This window comes from Leptonychotes weddellii, chromosome 8 (genome assembly GCF_054177405.1).
Source record: "Leptonychotes weddellii isolate Sample4059 chromosome 8, ASM5417740v2, whole genome shotgun sequence".
Taxonomy (NCBI): domain Eukaryota; kingdom Metazoa; phylum Chordata; class Mammalia; order Carnivora; family Phocidae; genus Leptonychotes; species Leptonychotes weddellii.
The window spans coordinates 121,114,819-121,131,565 of NC_138376.1; positions in this window are offsets into that span (position 1 = coordinate 121,114,819).

Genomic DNA, 16,747 nt, shown 5'->3' on the forward strand with positions numbered 1-16,747 from the left:
GGGAACACTCCCAATTGAGTTTATAATACCAGCCTTACCCTAATACTAAAGCAAAAAGAAGACAGTACAAAAAAAGAAAACCACAAACCAGTAATCCCTCATGAATATACATGTGAAGTCCTTAAAAAAAAATACTAGCAAATAGAATGAGCAATATATAAAAGAATCTATATATCATGACCAAGTGGGTCTGGTTCAATGTTTAAAAATCAATCAGTATAATCCACCATATTAACAGACTAAGGAAGAAAAATCACATAATCATATCAATCAATGCAGAGCAAAAGCATTTGGAAAGACTCTATATCCATTCATAAACTTTTAGGAAAAAAGCATTCTACCATGCTTCTATGATCAATTCTCTTCCTCCTTTTATGGGTATGATCTTGGGCAAATTACCTAATCTGTCTGAGCTTCAATTTCCTCATCTGAAAAAAAAGGGGGATGTTATCTACCTCACTGAGTTGCTGGGTGAATTATTTCATATACTAATTATTAGTAATTAGAAGCACACTTGTTGAACAATGTTTTATGGAATGACTTCTTTCCTGGTTTTGTGCACTCAGAGCATAGAATGTGGCCTGCAAAGTTGGATAAGATTCTCTTAGTTCAAGTATCTACCTACGATAATACTTAAAAGTGCCCTTACTTCAGAACACTATAGATGACCCAAAAACATAAGTTGTGCCTGAAGAAAGTGAAAATGAGTATCTTGTCTATTTCACTGTTCTATTAATTTAGGCAACATTATATATAACAAACTAGAATTGTTTTATAAGGATGGTCTGGTATAAACTTCTAATCACTCCTCAATAAGGCATTAGTGAAAATCTTTAAGCAACATAGGTAATATTAACAATAACAACAGCAGTGATAAAAGGAACTCTTTTGGTCTGGTCCACAATTCCCTTTTCCCTGCATTTTCCAAATTCTGCTAATCCTCTGCTGCATGTTTAATGCAGTTCCCTTCCCATGTCAAGTTGTTCAGGGCTAGACTCTTCCTTGTCTCGTTGCCCTCATTATTATTTGCAGAAAAGTGTTGGTCTTTGCAAATGTGCTTGCTACATGTATATTTAAATACTGATTAACAATGTCACCTCGACAAAGCCTGGGTTATCCTCCAACATATATCACAAAAATGCCTGCCTGTTATTTCTTACTGATGTAGGACAGCTCCCCTTCTGTCTGGCTTATGGTGCTCCAGGCCTGCTCTAGAACCCCAGTGTTCTGGGGGTCTGGTCTACCATCTCTGGGGTCTGCCCCTGGCTTCTCCACAACAGTGCAGCCAGAAGAGGGGCCAATTCTGCAGTTTTGATAGGAAGAAACCCTTTCTGTTTGGGATCTGAGCTAAAAATGGATTCCACTGCCCCATTTGAACAACAACAGCTATACCTTGCCATTTTGTGTATTATGATTAAATGTCTTCCCAAGTTGCCTGAGTTCAGAAGATTTACTATGTAGTCCTTTTAGGCTTATCATTGTGCAGGCCATAAATGCTCAACAAATACTGAAAGAGTAAATAAATATCTATTGGCACTGCAGGCCAGGCTGACCTGAAAGGACAGATGTACACACACACACACACACACACACACACACTGCAAACACAAAAACATGAAAATGCTAGATAAATGTTTTTTTTAACACAAACTCAAAAGCAAGGGAAGGAAATCTCCAGATGTCAGAAATGAAGAACAACTCAAAGAAAAAAGTGCGATCTGAAGCCAAACATATGACAGGGATGTCGTAAACAGATATAGTCCTAGTAGTCTAGGGACTAAGCTTTTTTTTTCTCACTTATTTTTAATTTTTCAGGTTTCTATTTAAATTCCAGTTAGTTAACATATAGTATAATATCAGTTTCAGGAGTAGAATTTAGTGATTCATCACTTACATACAACACACAGTGCTCATCACAAGTGCCCTCCTTAATACCCATCCCCCATCTAGCAACCCTCAGTTTGTTCTCTATAGTCAAGAGTCTCTCTTATGGTTTTGCCTCCCTCTCTTTTTCTTTCCCACACGTTCATCTGTTTTGGTTCTTAAATTCCACATATGAATGAAATCATATGGTATTTGTCTTTCACTGACCTACTTACTTGGCTTAGCATAACACACTTTAGCTCTATCCACATCATTGCAAATGGCAAGATTGCATTATTTTTGATGGCTGAGTAATATTCCATTGTATACATACACCACATCTTCTTTATTCATTCATCAGTTGTTGGACATTTGGGGTCTTTCCATAATTTGGCTATTGTTGATAATGCTGCTACAAACATCAGGATGCATATGCCCCTTCAAATCAATATTTGTGTATCCTTTGGGTAAATACCTAGTAGTACAATTGCTGGGTCACTGGTACAGCAATTCCACTTCTTGGTATTTATCCTAAAGAATTGAAAACAGGGGGTGCCTAGGTGGCTCAGTCAGTTAAGCATCTGCCTTTGGCTCAGGTCATAATATCAGGGTCCTGGGATCAAGCCCCACATTGGGCTCCCTGCTCAGTGGGGAGCCTGTTTCTCACTCTCCCTCTGCCTGCCGCTCCCCCTGCTTGTGTTCTCTCTCTGTCAAGTAAATAAAATCTTAAAAAAAAAAAATTGAAAACAGGGTCTCAGAGAGGTATTTGTACATCCGTGTTCGTGGCAGCATTATTCACGATTGCCAAATGTTCATCAACAGAGAATGGATAAACAAAACGTGACATATATATATATATATATATACATATATATATATATATATATGTATATAATATTATTCAACCTTAAAAAAAAGAAGGAAAACTTGACACATGGTAAAATAGGGATGAATCTGGAGACATGACACTAAATGAAATGTCAATCACAAAAAAGACAAATACTGTATGATTCCACTTATATATGACATCTAGAGTAGTCAAATGCATAAAAACAGAAAGTAGAATGGTAGTTGCTGGGAGCTAGAGGGAGGGGAAATGGGGGGGCACTCTTTAATTGGCATAGAGTTCTAGTTTTGCAGTATGAGAAAGGTTCTAGAGATCAGTTGCACAACATTGTGAAATATACATTACACTACTAAACTGTACACTTAAATGGTTATATTGGTAAGTGTTATTTGTATCTTTCCACAATTAAAAATTGGAGGAAAAAAAAAACTGGTACAGAACCACTTTAGGCCCCAGCAGGGAAATGGAAAACAAGACTCTAGATGAGAGCACAAGCAGGAAACTGTGTCAATCTAGAGCACAAACTGCTGAAGATGAGCTCACACTCAAAGATGACAAATGGGAAATAGGTCACCATGGAAAAAACTGTTCTCCTAAAGATACAAACAACAGAAAAATCTGAGATGAGGTAAAGCATATATTCCTACCAAAAAGATAGATTATCTAGAAACCATAATGAAAGAATAGAAAAGTAAGGGAGTTACGGGGGTGGGGGGAGAGGTATGATTTTAAAAAAAAAAAAAGAAAAACTGAACAGGAGTTCTAAAAATAAACAAATATACTGTCATTATAATTTTCTAAAAAGAATCATTGGATGGATTAATACTGCTGATTGATACTGTTCTGAATCCAGAGCAAGGGAAAAAAACGACACGTTTTATTCAGACCTACACCTTTAACCAGCTAATTATATGATTTATGAGCCATGATGCAATCCCCATTCTGCAGCCAGAAACAAAATAACAGCAGGCATCCCTCCTGTTCATCTTCAAATGGTCAAACTTTGAGTCAGGCACTGTTCTAAGCCCTGGAGGTGCAGTTATGAACAAAACAGGCAAGTTTCTTCATCTTCTGGTTCTTATAATCTCATACTTAGTTGTCTGCAAAACAAGTAGGTGTAAATATAATAATTTCAGATATTTTGGTAAGTACAATGAAAAAATGAGAATAGAACAATAACAGAGAGTAAGAGGGGTTTGAGGGGAGGCTGCCTTCGATTGGGTGTTCAGAAAAGGCCTCTCTAAAGAGGTGGCACTTAAGCTGAGCCTGAACGGGAAGGTACCAACCAGGCCAAGAGCTGAGAGAAAAGCAATCTAAGGACAAGGCTCTGAGACAAGAAAGAAGCGAAAGCCTTTGGATTACCATTTAAAAACAGAGATAGGTAGAAAGAAAGGATAATGATGCTTCTCATCAAACATAGCAACTAAAATGCCATGGTACAGATACACCCAGTTATTCGCATTGCCAGATTACTGTTGGTTCCCGGAAAGTTCAAGTTGTAACTGAGTTCTAGGATGCAGTCTGTGTGGGAGGATCAGAGCCAGGCCCTGAACCTCGGCCAGAGTTACACTGCCTAGAAACAGCCCTAGAAACACATTCTCTCAGAAGCCCACGGGTGACTTGTACACTATACAGCGCCCCTGTCTGAGCCAGAGAAGGAACTGAGTGCAGACTGCATGCTAGACACCCAGGACCCCTAAAGCTTTGTCCATTTCCTACAGCAAAGGTGGCAACCTTTCTCTGTAAAGAATCAGATAGTAAATAGCTTGGCAGCAATGCCTGACCCTGCCATTGTTGGGGCAGACGCAGCCTCAGATAATACAGGAGCGAATGTGTGTGGCTTGTTCAAATAACACTGCATTCATACAAAACAGGCTGTAGTTTGCCAACCCCTCTTCTGAAACAATGATCTCCAAAGTGGTCAAATCCAAAAGGAACCATAGGGTGTGGAAAAAAGTATCAGGACTTTTGTTTATGTTTTTTAGCACCAAAAAGAGAGAAAGAGAGAGAGGAGAGAAGGAGAAGGGAGGGAGGGAGGAAGGGAGGAGAAGGAAGGAGGGGAAAGAAATTGATCTATTAGTATTTAATGTACAGGATGACCTGGGTGCCCCCGTCCAGTCCCGTGTTCCTAGGCGCTCACACACGGCGTGCAAGGAACAGCGAGGGAAGAAGGGATGTCCCCCGTGCAGCAGTGTGGACAGCGGGTCCTCACCCTTCCCTTTCAGTGTGTTGTAATGCATTACAGTTTGTCACACTCACAAAACGGGCAAGTGGCTTGAAGGATTTCAACCAAAAAACCCTCAGATGGAAGACAACACCAGTAACCCAAGCACAAACGAAGAACTCAAAAACGGCAAAACCAGCGCTGTTCCACTTCCTAGTACAAACGTGTTAGTCACAAAGAAGACACAAAGATTCCCAGGTTCCCATTTGCAAAGCAATCCAGAAAGATATTGCTGTATTAGTTATTCATTGCTGTGTAACAAATCAGCCCAAAACACAGGGACAGAAAACAACAATGAACAGTGAGCATCTCACACCATTTCTATGGGTCAGAAATTCAGGTGCCACTGAGCCACGTGATTCTGGCTTAGAATCTCATCTGAGGTTGTAGTCGGGATGCCAATCAGGATGCAGTCCTCTGAAGGCTCCATTCGGGCAGAAAGATCTGCTTCCTAGATGGCTCACTCACGTGGCCAGGGGTCTCATTCTCACCCTATGCACCTCTCTATGAGGCTGCTTGAGCGTCCCCAAAACACAGCAGCTGGCTCCCCCCAACCCCAGATGGAGGGAATCCAAGATAGCAAGGTGAAAGTGGCAAAATCCTCTGTGGCCTAGCCTCAGAAGTCATACACCATCACCTTCGCCACAGCCGAGGGGTCACGTGAACCAGCCCTGAGGCAGGTCTGAACACCAGTGGGCAAGGATCATGGGGCGCCACCTTGGAGGACAGCCACCACAGTCCACGCTCTGACCCCCAGTGATTGATGTCCCTCCTACCCAGGGACGTAATCAGTCCCTCAGGTAGAGAGAGCGACTTCTCTCTCACCTCCCCTTTTGCTCTATTCAGGTTGCGCACAACTCTGATGAGGCCCACCCCACAGTGGGGAGGGCAATCTGCTTTACTCAAGTCTACCAACTCAAGATCTTTCATTTTTGTTTTTTCAGCTTTATTGAAGGATAATTGACAAAGCTGTACGATATTTAAAGCGTACAACACGATGATTTGATATACCTGGTTCGAGGTAGTTTAGCCATGTACATCTTGGCTCAGGTAACTTGCCCACAGCATTTTCACGGCATAACTAATTGACCATAACACAATTTTGCCGTAAAAGATAAAATAACTAGTCGACAGTTTGGTTTCATTTCTCCACTGACAAATCAACCGCCTTCAGCAGAGTTAATGTATTGAAGCTAAGTTATCAGTTTGGTTTCATTTCTCCACTGATGAAATTCCCATTTTTCTATTCTATAAATCTTAGCCAGCCCTCAGAATGGTCTACAGGGTGACAAGTAGACATGGTGGTCTCGAATGGTGGATGATAACACCTATGTATATTGACTTGATAGAAAATACTGTGATAAAACCCACTGGAAGTGTGAAATAAAAGCGTGCAAAGCCAGATTGCCTGCTATGCTCTCCTAGAACATGATAGTGTATCAGTGGCAATGATAACAAAGCTCAGTTACAAATGCATTACGGCATTAGCATTTCTTCCACATTTTCCACAGAACTTTGGAACCATCTATCAATGGACATGTGACAATATGCCAAGAACAAACAGCGTAGAAGACTTTCACAACATAATACAGAGCTGGAAAACCAATACCTCTCTTAATGAAAGAAGAAATTAATAATTCATTTTATTCATGTTGTCCTATTTCATTATGTCCTTTTTAATTACCCCTCTTTTATTTTGCGTTGTGTTAGCTTTTACAGCAAAATTGCCTTACAGCCAGTTAGTTACACAAAGAGGTCTACAGCAAAACTACTGGACACGGGTAGAGTGAATATCGGGAAAGGAGTCCTCCCATTGAGTGAATCAACACATCCAACATCTCACATATTTACCTTTTTTTTTCCTTGGTGAGAACCTTTAAGTTCTATTCTCTTAGCAAATTTCAATTGTACAATACAATGTTATCGGCTATAGTCACCATGTTATACATTAGATTTATAGTAACCTCTCCCTATTTTCACCCCCCAATTCAAATGTTGATCTCATCTAGAAATACCCTCACAGACCCACCCAAAATAATGTGTATAACCAGATAGCTGGGCATTCCATGTTACTGTCAAGTTGTCACATAAAAGTGTCCATCATAACCATTAAAATAAAGTCAAATAAATTTACGTTTCAAATATTTGTTGTTTCATATTTCTCATCCTCATCCTATTTAGTTTGTAGTTTTGCAAATGTTTCACGATACATGCACGATATAATTATGTGTAGGTGTGCATATATGTGTATATCTCACATTCATGTGCACTGTGTGCTCACAACATTCTTTTTAAGAGGCAGAGGCATGAACTCAAGTTTGGAGACAACTGGTTTGGAGAGCCTGAAAAGAAGTGCTCACCCATTCTGAGCTTCTATTTTCAGTAATCGTTTGTCAGGGCATCTATCTGGTGGTTGGTAAGTGGTACCAAAATGCAGTTACCAGCTTGACTGCCTTATGAGAAGTGGCATAAAATGATGTGGTTTTGAGGGGAAGTAAACGTAAAAATCACATCGAGCATGAAGAGGTGGTAACTGTGGAAAGCATTTAGCCTGTTCTTGAAGATGAACAGAATATTTAGAATCAAGGACAAATTTCCCTTTTAAAAAGCCAGGAAATACATGATCCATGTAAAGACTAAAGCAATGAATACCTAAGACAAGTACCTAGGGAAGATTTTAAGGGGGGAAAAACAAAAAGCTTTTCCATTTCGGTAAAAATTGTCTTATATTTAAAAAGGAGGGGGCAGTATAGACACTTAATAAGAAGGGAAGAAGGGAGGGAGGTTGAGACGTTGTGAATATCTACTACCATTAGTTGCCAGCTACTTATTCAAAATATTCTACTCCCTTCTCCCTTTGCTGTTCCCTTCCACTGAAACTTTCTTTTAACAGAATCAAAAATCACAAGAATAAGCATACTGCAATCCTTTGCCAGCAGGACCCTCCACTGTGGGAGCTCAAGCCAACACATAGCTAGTCACCACAGACACACCAAGAACCTAGTCTCATGCTTTGTACCTAGTTAGCCATGACGGACCAATGTAGAATGTCCCAATTGAATTGTTCCTCCAAGGGCCATCTTCCCATAACCTGGGCACCAATGCACACAACTAATCATAGATGTACTTACATGCACATTGTGCAATAAGTCATGAAAGACACAGGTTAGCACCAAAATGTCTGCATAATGATTTCTTAGTTATGTCATTATTATTAAGAATTATAGTCTTGGGGTACCTGCGTGGCTCAGTCAGTTAAGCATCTGACTCTTGATTTCAGCTCAGGTTGTGATCTCAAGGTCATGGGATCGAGCCCTGCTTAGGGCTCCACACTTGGTAGGGAATCTTCTTGAGATTCTTTCCCTCTCTCTCTTTCTCTCTCTCCCCCCCACCCCCGGGGCCCTCCCTCCTACTCACTCTCCCTAAAATAAACCTTTAAAAAAAAAAAGAATTATAGTCTTGGGGTCCTTGTGAGGTCAGTCGGTTGGGCATCCAACTCTTGATTTCAGCTCAGGTCATGATCTCAGGGTCAAGGAATTGAACCTCCAAGGGCTCCTCCACACTCAGCAGGGAGTCTGCTTCAGATTCTCTCCCTCTCCATTTGCACTCCCCACACAAACTCTCTCTCTCTCTCTCAAATAAATAAATAAATGTTAAAAAAAAGAATTATAGTCTTGGCCATGAGCAACATCTACGATTGATTAAGCCCTTTTTTTGAGCCAGATGCTCTGTATGCATGATTTTCATACACTGTGTCATTTCATCCTTCCAGCAACCCTAGGGGTAAGTAATTTGCCACAGGCCCAATCAGTGGCAGAAGCAGAATTTGACTTCAGAGACTGCGCCCTCCACTACTATACCAACAGTTCTCAAACTTTGATGTGTATAAGAATCACATGAGGGCGCCTGGTTGGCTCATTTGGTTAAGTGTCTGCCTTCACCTCAGGTCATGATCCCAGCATCCAGGGATCAAGTCCCTCATCAGGCTCCCTGCTCAGCAAGGAGACTGCTTCTCCCTCTCCCTCTGCCTGGGAGCTCCCCCCTGCTCATGCTCTCTCACTCACTTTCTCAAATAAATAAATAAAATCTAAAAAAAAAAAAAAAAAAAGAATCACATGAAATATTGCTTAAAATGCAAGTCCTAGACCCAACCACAAAGATTCTGACTCAGGAGGCCTGAGGAATGCCCTAGGAATTTGCTTTTTTCCTAAAACACCCCAAATAACGCTAATTTAGGTTGTTAGTAGCTTTCTGGGACACACATTATACTGTATTATAAGAGAGCTCTTAAACTGGTATTTCACTCTAACCAAACAAATTGAACTACATCTCAGATGTTAAAAGTTGCTTTCTAAGTAACTGTCCTCTCTGATGTTATGAATTAAGGGAGAAGAACACAAACACGCACACGTTCAAACTTACCAGACTAAAACACCAGAGGCTATGATTTGCATTACAAAATTATTCTTCAGCTTACAGAAAGGTTCTTTGCAGCGAGAAATTTCCAAAACAAGATGCTACACTGCTCTGCCCATAAATTGAACAAAACTGGTCACTAAAACGGAAAAAAAAATTAATAGCAGAATTCCCAATGCATAGAAAACCACAGACTAGTGAATATAATTTTAACCACCTCAATTTTGTCTCCCATATATTTTTCTTAAACATCTAGTGCCTGTGCCACGAATCTGCTCTGGAGGGGCAGTTGACAAAAAGCAAGTAAACAACAATCAAGGAATTATTTTTTAAAACACTCGGTTGGGCGACTGCCTTCGGCTCAGGTCATGATCCTGGAGTCCCGGGATCAAGTCCCGCATCGGGCTCCCTGCTCGGCGGGGAGTCTGCTTCTCACTGTGACCCTCATGATCTCTCTATCTCATTCTCTCTCTCAAATAAATAAATAAAATCTTTAAAAAATAAAAAAATAAAATAATAAATAAAAAATAAAACACTCAAAAAGAACCAATCTGGGGCGCTTGGGTGGTTCAGTCGGTTGAGCGTCCCACTCTTAATTTCTGCTTGGGTCATAGTTTCAGGGTCATGGGACCCAGCCAACCCCCCACCATCAGGCTCCATGCTGGGCATGGAGCCTGCTTGGGATTCTCTCTGACTCTGCCCCTCTCCAACCCCCATGCATGCACACGTTCACTCCCTCTCAAATAAATAAATAAAATCATGTCACATCTGACAATCTGATCTTTTTGAGGATTTTATGCTTGTGATTTTATATTGTACTTATATGGCATAGTCATATCTTCTGCCGGTAATAGTTGTCCCTGGCTCATACGGTATTACTGGATATGTCTCCTAATCATGGGTCTGTTTTGGACACAGCATCAAAACTTCCAGTAAACTACTGGAATAAGTAGTTTGGACAACTAGGCTTGCTCCCCTTTTTTTTAAAGATTTTTTATTTATTTGAGAGAGAGAGCACGAGAGGAGGGAGGGGCAGAGAGAGAATCCTCAAGCAGACTCCCCGCTGAGCATGGCGTCCGAGGGGGCTCGACCCCAGGACCCCGAGATCATGACCCGACCCGAAATCAAGAGTCAGTCGCCCAACTGATGGAGCCACCCAGGTGCCCCTAGCCTAGCTCCCTTTAAATATGATTCTATTTACACCATTTCAACTATATACTTCTCAGAAACACATTTATTATGTAATAGAGTATGTGAAAGAAAGAACTCTTCAATTGTTGATTAAAATTGTTATTCTCATAGTGATTTTCCTGTTGCAAAGCGGTAGTGCCTTAAGCCAGGAAGTCCACATCCCTGAGAGACATGGAGAGGAACTATGCACGAGAATTCTTGCAAGGGGTTGCATTATCTCTGCTCTGCAGAACAGGGACATCTCTCAGCAAAAAGAAGGCAGTAAGTGGGAGGAGCCCAGGGGAGGTGCCGGAAACAAAGCCCAACCTCTACTCCCAGCTGTTGATGGAGGGAATGGTATGTAGAGAGCCTCCAGGGATGACTAAATGCAGATTCTACTTGGAAGTTAAGAAATAGAGCTTCACTTCTGGATAGAGTCAGCTTTAACCACCAATTGTGCTTTGGGCTAACAAGCTATTCAAAGAAATGGATGAGGAGTAGACCTTGAATGATGGGAGGCAGACCCCTCCATAGAGCAAAGGAGGTGCCTGATGGGTGAGTTCAGGGCTGAATAAAGCCCAAGATGATCTCTAGGAGCCAGAGATGGGTGGTGCCTCACCACAGCCCCACGCTACCCACCCAGGGGCCATACATTCCTCCAAGGCCCTGTCCACCAACTCACCCTCAGGACCACAAACCACCTCATCCTGGGAACAGTTTGAACACGTGGATGAGATGGCTCATCCTTTGAAGCCATACCATCCATTGCACTTCCGCTCCCACTGGGTCCTTTGTACATGCTAGACTCTGCCTTCCCTCCCATGTGGGCTAATTACAAATGTGTCCTTATCTTTCATGCTGTACATCCCAGGCCAACAGGTCCAGAAAGATACTGGGTGGTTTGGATGGGCCTTTACATGCCTTGACTTAATTTAGCCCATAGGTCCAAGCCCACATCCACCTTTAAGAACACCTGACCAGCAACCTATCTACAAATGGAAATTGCCACAGAACAATCTGAGTGCACAGGACTGAGGGTTTGCAGGTGGTGTTCCATCCAAGTTGGGTGTTAAAGAGGAAGGAGACTGAAGAACATCAGCTTGAACTGGCCAGACAACAGACAAGTGTTTGGGGCAAGGCTCTGAAAGGAGAAGGAAGCTAAAAGAAGCTGGCCCACTCCCGTCTTCTGTGCATTTCTACTCTCCCCTGATCAGCCAGGATGGCACAACCAGGTAATGAGCAAACTATATTAAACCGTGTTGAGCAAAGTCTTTGTGTGCCAATTTCATCTCTATTGTACGACTGCTGTGCTGGTGGTTAGGACTCTAATTCCTCATTTAAAGTAAGAATGGCTGGGGCACGAGGGTAGCTCAGTCAGTTAAGCATCCGACTCGTGATTTCGGCTTGGGTCATGATCTCATGGGTCGTGAGACTGAGCCCCGCGTTGGGCTCTGTGCTCAGTGTGGAGTCTGCTTGAGGATTCTCTTTCCCTCTTCCTCTGCTTCTCCCTTCTCTCTCCTCTCTCTCTCAAATAAATAAATAAATCTTTTTTAAAAAAAATTAAAATGGCTAACATTAATTGAACACTTTCCATGTGCCATGCAGCATGCTAGGACTCACATACAGTATTACACTTAATTCTCACATCGGCCCAACAAGGTAGGCCCTGCTATCTCTCTTTTATAGAAAAGGAAGTTGAGGCCAAGAAGAGTAAGGTAATTTGCACTAACTCAGAGTGAGCAGCAGTCTGGAGTCATCCCGGATAGCCAAGTTGACCTAGGGACATAGTGGCCTGTAAGGACCTTAGGGGGAGCCCTGTTTCATAGCACCGCATAACCAATATGTATATATAAATGTCCCCCAGATCACTGAGATAAGCTTCCATCATGCTTGTGGAAGCTAGGCAAGATGGCTATTCAAAATGATGACAACAAACTAAATTTGGGTGCCCAAAGAAGTGGAGTTCAGTCAGCTGGAAAACGTAGTTCTGTGAAACAGCTCATTGCTGATGATGCTGGATAAATGAAGTGTTCCCATATTAGTAATAGTAGTCATCAGAGCAGCTCAATTAATAATATTAGTCAAGCTGCAGTGGTTGGACAGATTGGTGCAGGCGAGAAGGGGGAAGTCGAGAAACGTTTGGGAAGTCATCTATCTCTAACATAGCTTCAGAGAGACCCAGGCCACACAGGCCCACCTGCCCCTTCCCACCAGCCTCACTCATTGCTCGAAGTGTAATGATGTTTCCAGGTAACATATTTCTGTCTCACAACCAACACTCGGCTATTGTCCTCTTGTTGTGAACCCCCTACCTCTGGATGCCTCTGTACTTGGGCGCCGGCAGCATTTGAGAATATATATGTGTTGCAGCCCCTGCGCACAGCACAAGGCTATGGTGAAAGCAAACGGATTCTCCTTGTCTGGTATATTGATGCTGTGCAGCAGAAAGCCAATAAGTGCATGACCTTGTTCCACACACAAATCCGTTCTTTTAACAGGCTTTTCCTCTAAGGCAGCAAGTCTGCACGGGTAGGGAGAACAGAAAGAATTTTCCTTTTAAGAAATGTAGAAGACAGTACTCATTTTTTCCAGCCCCCCTTTTTTTTTGTCTCTTATTTTCCCAGTTTTAATAAAATATACTTACAAAAGCATCTCCCTTCTTGCACATAATGATATTAGCCAAGGCATCTTGCTGAAAGGTCTTCCTTCCTCTATCAGTTGCTGGAAATGGACCCCAGCCATATAGATTCACGCCAGATTCTTATTGGTTACAATAGAGATGCCATATTTCTGCCTGAATTCCTATCTGACCTCTTGACTACATTGGACACATGGATATATGGATGGACAGAAAGACAAATAATGAGATGCTACAGGTCAATAACTGCTTTCAAACCAATGCTATAATTAAGAAAGCACAGGTTTGATTTTCCTGCTGCTACATAACTCTTGTTTGGGGGTGTGCAACGTTGAGACTGATTTATGCCATAGCACACCATGAATAAAGCTTTTGAAGTAGAGAAATGTAGCCACAAATGTTTGTTTAATTTACATGTATGTTAATAGGTACTCAGCTTACATGTACGTGTCCCTATGTACTACATAGGGACTGGTATCACAGCATTATGTTACCAGACATTGACTATGTGCCAGGCACCGTGCTGGTGATGGCCATTCAAAGACAGATGAAAAAAGAAAAAGGAAAAAAACAAAACAGAACCTGCAGCTAAAGGGCAGTGCCATACAATGAGGATTAATGAACACCATTTTTCAAAACTGTTTGAACACCGTTCTATGTTTCAAACTGAAAACCACCCCTTTCTCCCTCCACCCATGAATCAGTCAAGAACAAAAGGAAATGATTCTGAATTTTTCGCTTTCTTTCCAAGCACCTTGGGAAGAGCCAGGCATGCAGCCAAAAAGGAGGGGGATTTTGCTAAGGAAAAACACCACCCTATTTGGCTTTGATGGAAAAAAGAAAGAAAGAAAGAAGCAACTGCATCATGTATCGGAGGCTCGAATGATGTGTATAGGAAAAGAGTGTTTTTGTGGATAACTGCCATGGGCGAAACAGCAGATCTAATCAAAAGCACTACACACGTGGATGTTCCCAGCCTCTGGGAGAAGGGAACTCTTACAACGGCTGGGTTTCTAAGTTTTTCGTCTTCAATTCAGCAGAGGGTAGACAGCCTTACAATGCATAAAATATTCCTCAGAGCCTCCCTGTCCTCTCAGCAGGAGAAAAAAAAAAAAAAAAAAAAAAAAAAAGGCAAGAAAGAAGAAGACTCATCACTAAGACAAACCATTAATTCCACATTAATTCCAAACTAATAAAATTCTCTTATCTCCATCACACAGGTGAGTTGTGGTGTGAATATCCGTGAGGTTCCATACATATGAGCAGCCAGAATTGTCGCTGCTATCCGCTCTCCCTTCCTAGGAGCACAGGAGCTGAGTCTTGGCTTCGGGGAGCAAGAACGCTCAGATTCATCAGCCCCTCATCTTCCCTCTGCCCACCTCTGCCATGTCCCCTTTTGTCTCCCACCAGCTACTGATGGAGCCCTGATACACCCGCGGCCGCAGGACCGGCAATAACGTGAGGTAGGGCGAGGCGCCGCTCTCGCCCTCTAGAGGGCGCTGTCCACTCCAGGCTCCGGAGGCCTCCCCAAGGTCACCTGCGCGGAGCCTGTTCTCCCACATCTATTTTTTGGAAAGTCTAAACATTGAACAGGCCTGAACAGGCAGGAGTGGGAGAGGGAGCTGTGAGAGGAGCCAGGGCCTGGCGCTCAGAGGCCGAGGGAGGAGAGGCGCTCTCCCCGGGGCTGCTTCGTTCCGGTGGCTGCAGATGATGGTTCCGTTTGGCTCCAAGTCCTGCCCTGTGTGGTGGCAAACAGTAGAACACAAAACAAGGCAAAACAAGACGGCGGGAGAGGGAGGGCCTGTATTATTAAAGGCAGCCCTACCCGAGATGTCTGGGTGTCGGAAGGTCAAAGATGCCAAAACCACCAGGAAACTAGACCCCAAATACATGCGTTTTAAAACCAGATCGAGACTCGGCTATTTACCAGATCTCCCTGGACCACCTCCCACCCACCCCCCCCAAATCATGGGACAGCCGTGGCTAAGGGTCACCGTGCACCTGCGTCCTGCCAAGCACCGTGTAGGTTTGCGTGGATCGCTCCCCACCCCCCCCCAGCGCCCCTCCAGCACAGGGGCTGTTACGCCCCACTTCCAGGTAAGAAAACAGACACGTGGTGTGAAAACTTACCCAAGGGAACCCAGCCAGCCTGTAGGAGCTGGGACTTGCACCCTGCTGATCCGACTCCGGGGTCCACATCCCTGACTACTATGCTCAGTGGACGCTAAATGCCATGCCTCTGGCAACAGCCAGAAAAACTTGATAGCCTTCTCAACCCAAATAGTAAAATCCAACTCAATTGAACTCCCATCAGCCCTGCCAAGAGGTTGAGTGAGGATGTCCCCCAGTGTCTATTCTTTCCTGTTTACCAGATGTCAAAGGGTAAGGAATATAGAAAAGAAAGTAGGCTCCTGTGAAAAGTGAGTGAAACCCCTATTAGAAAAATAAAGTAGGGCACCTGGGTGGCTCAGCCGGTTAAGTGTCTGACTTCGCCTCAGGTCGTGACCTCAGGGTCCTGGGATTGAGCCCAGCTGGGAGCCCCGGGTGGGGTTCCATGATCAGCAGAGAGTCTGCTTGTCCCTCTACCCCTCCCCCAGCTCATGCTCGCTCTCCCTCAAATAAATAAAATCTTGAAAAGAAAAGAGAAAAGAAATGAAAAAAGAAAAGAAAAAAAAGAAAAAGAAAGTCTGGGGGCGCCTGGGTGGCGCAGTTGGTTAAGAGCCAGACTCTTGATTTCTGCTCAGGTGGTGATCTCCAGGTAATGAGTTCTGAGTCTGCTGAGTTTTCTCTCTTCCTCTCCCTCTGCCCCTCCTCCCTCCTTGTGTACAAACTCTTGCTCTCTCGCTCTCTCTCAAATAAATCTAAAAAAGAGAGAAAGAAAGAAAGAAAGAAAAATAAAGTAAGGCTAGGAAATCAGTCTCCTAGAATTATACTAAGACCCAACATCCAGGATATTCCATAGATTTTTTTTCAACCAATTTGAGCCCAGCCCCGACTTTGAGAACCCAGCCAGACGGGACCCTTCTCCTCCCAAAGAGGTGCTCTCAGCTGCCGGGGATTCCGCCTTCACCAGGCTCTGGTCTGAATCCGTTGCCCTTCCTCCATCAGATTTATTTGCTCCCCCACTTTACTGAGAAGCTCCAGCCCCTCCTCCAGGAATCTCCTTTAGTTTTCATTCTTCAGCTCAACAGTTTGATATATCTCCGCTTTGAGGGGTTCTTTCTTTTGTTTTGGCAAGACAGATGTTCTTCCTCCTTTCCAAAGAGTCTTGTCTACTCATGCCCCTGGACTCAACCAGGACGCCCTCCTGCCCCTTGGTCTGTCCTACCCTCGGCTCTTCCACTCTGCCTACAAACCTGCGCTCCCCTCATACCCTAAGAAATGCAATAAATTAGGGGCGCCTGGGTGGCTCAGTTGGTTAAGCGACTGCCTTCGGCTCAGGTCATGATCCTGGAGTCCCGGGATCGAGTCCCGCATCAGGCTCTCTGCTCGGCAGGGAGTCTGCTTCTCCCTCTGACCCTCCTCCCTCTCATGCTCTCTGTCTCTCATTCTCTCTCTCAAATAAATAAATAAAATCTTTAAAAAAAAA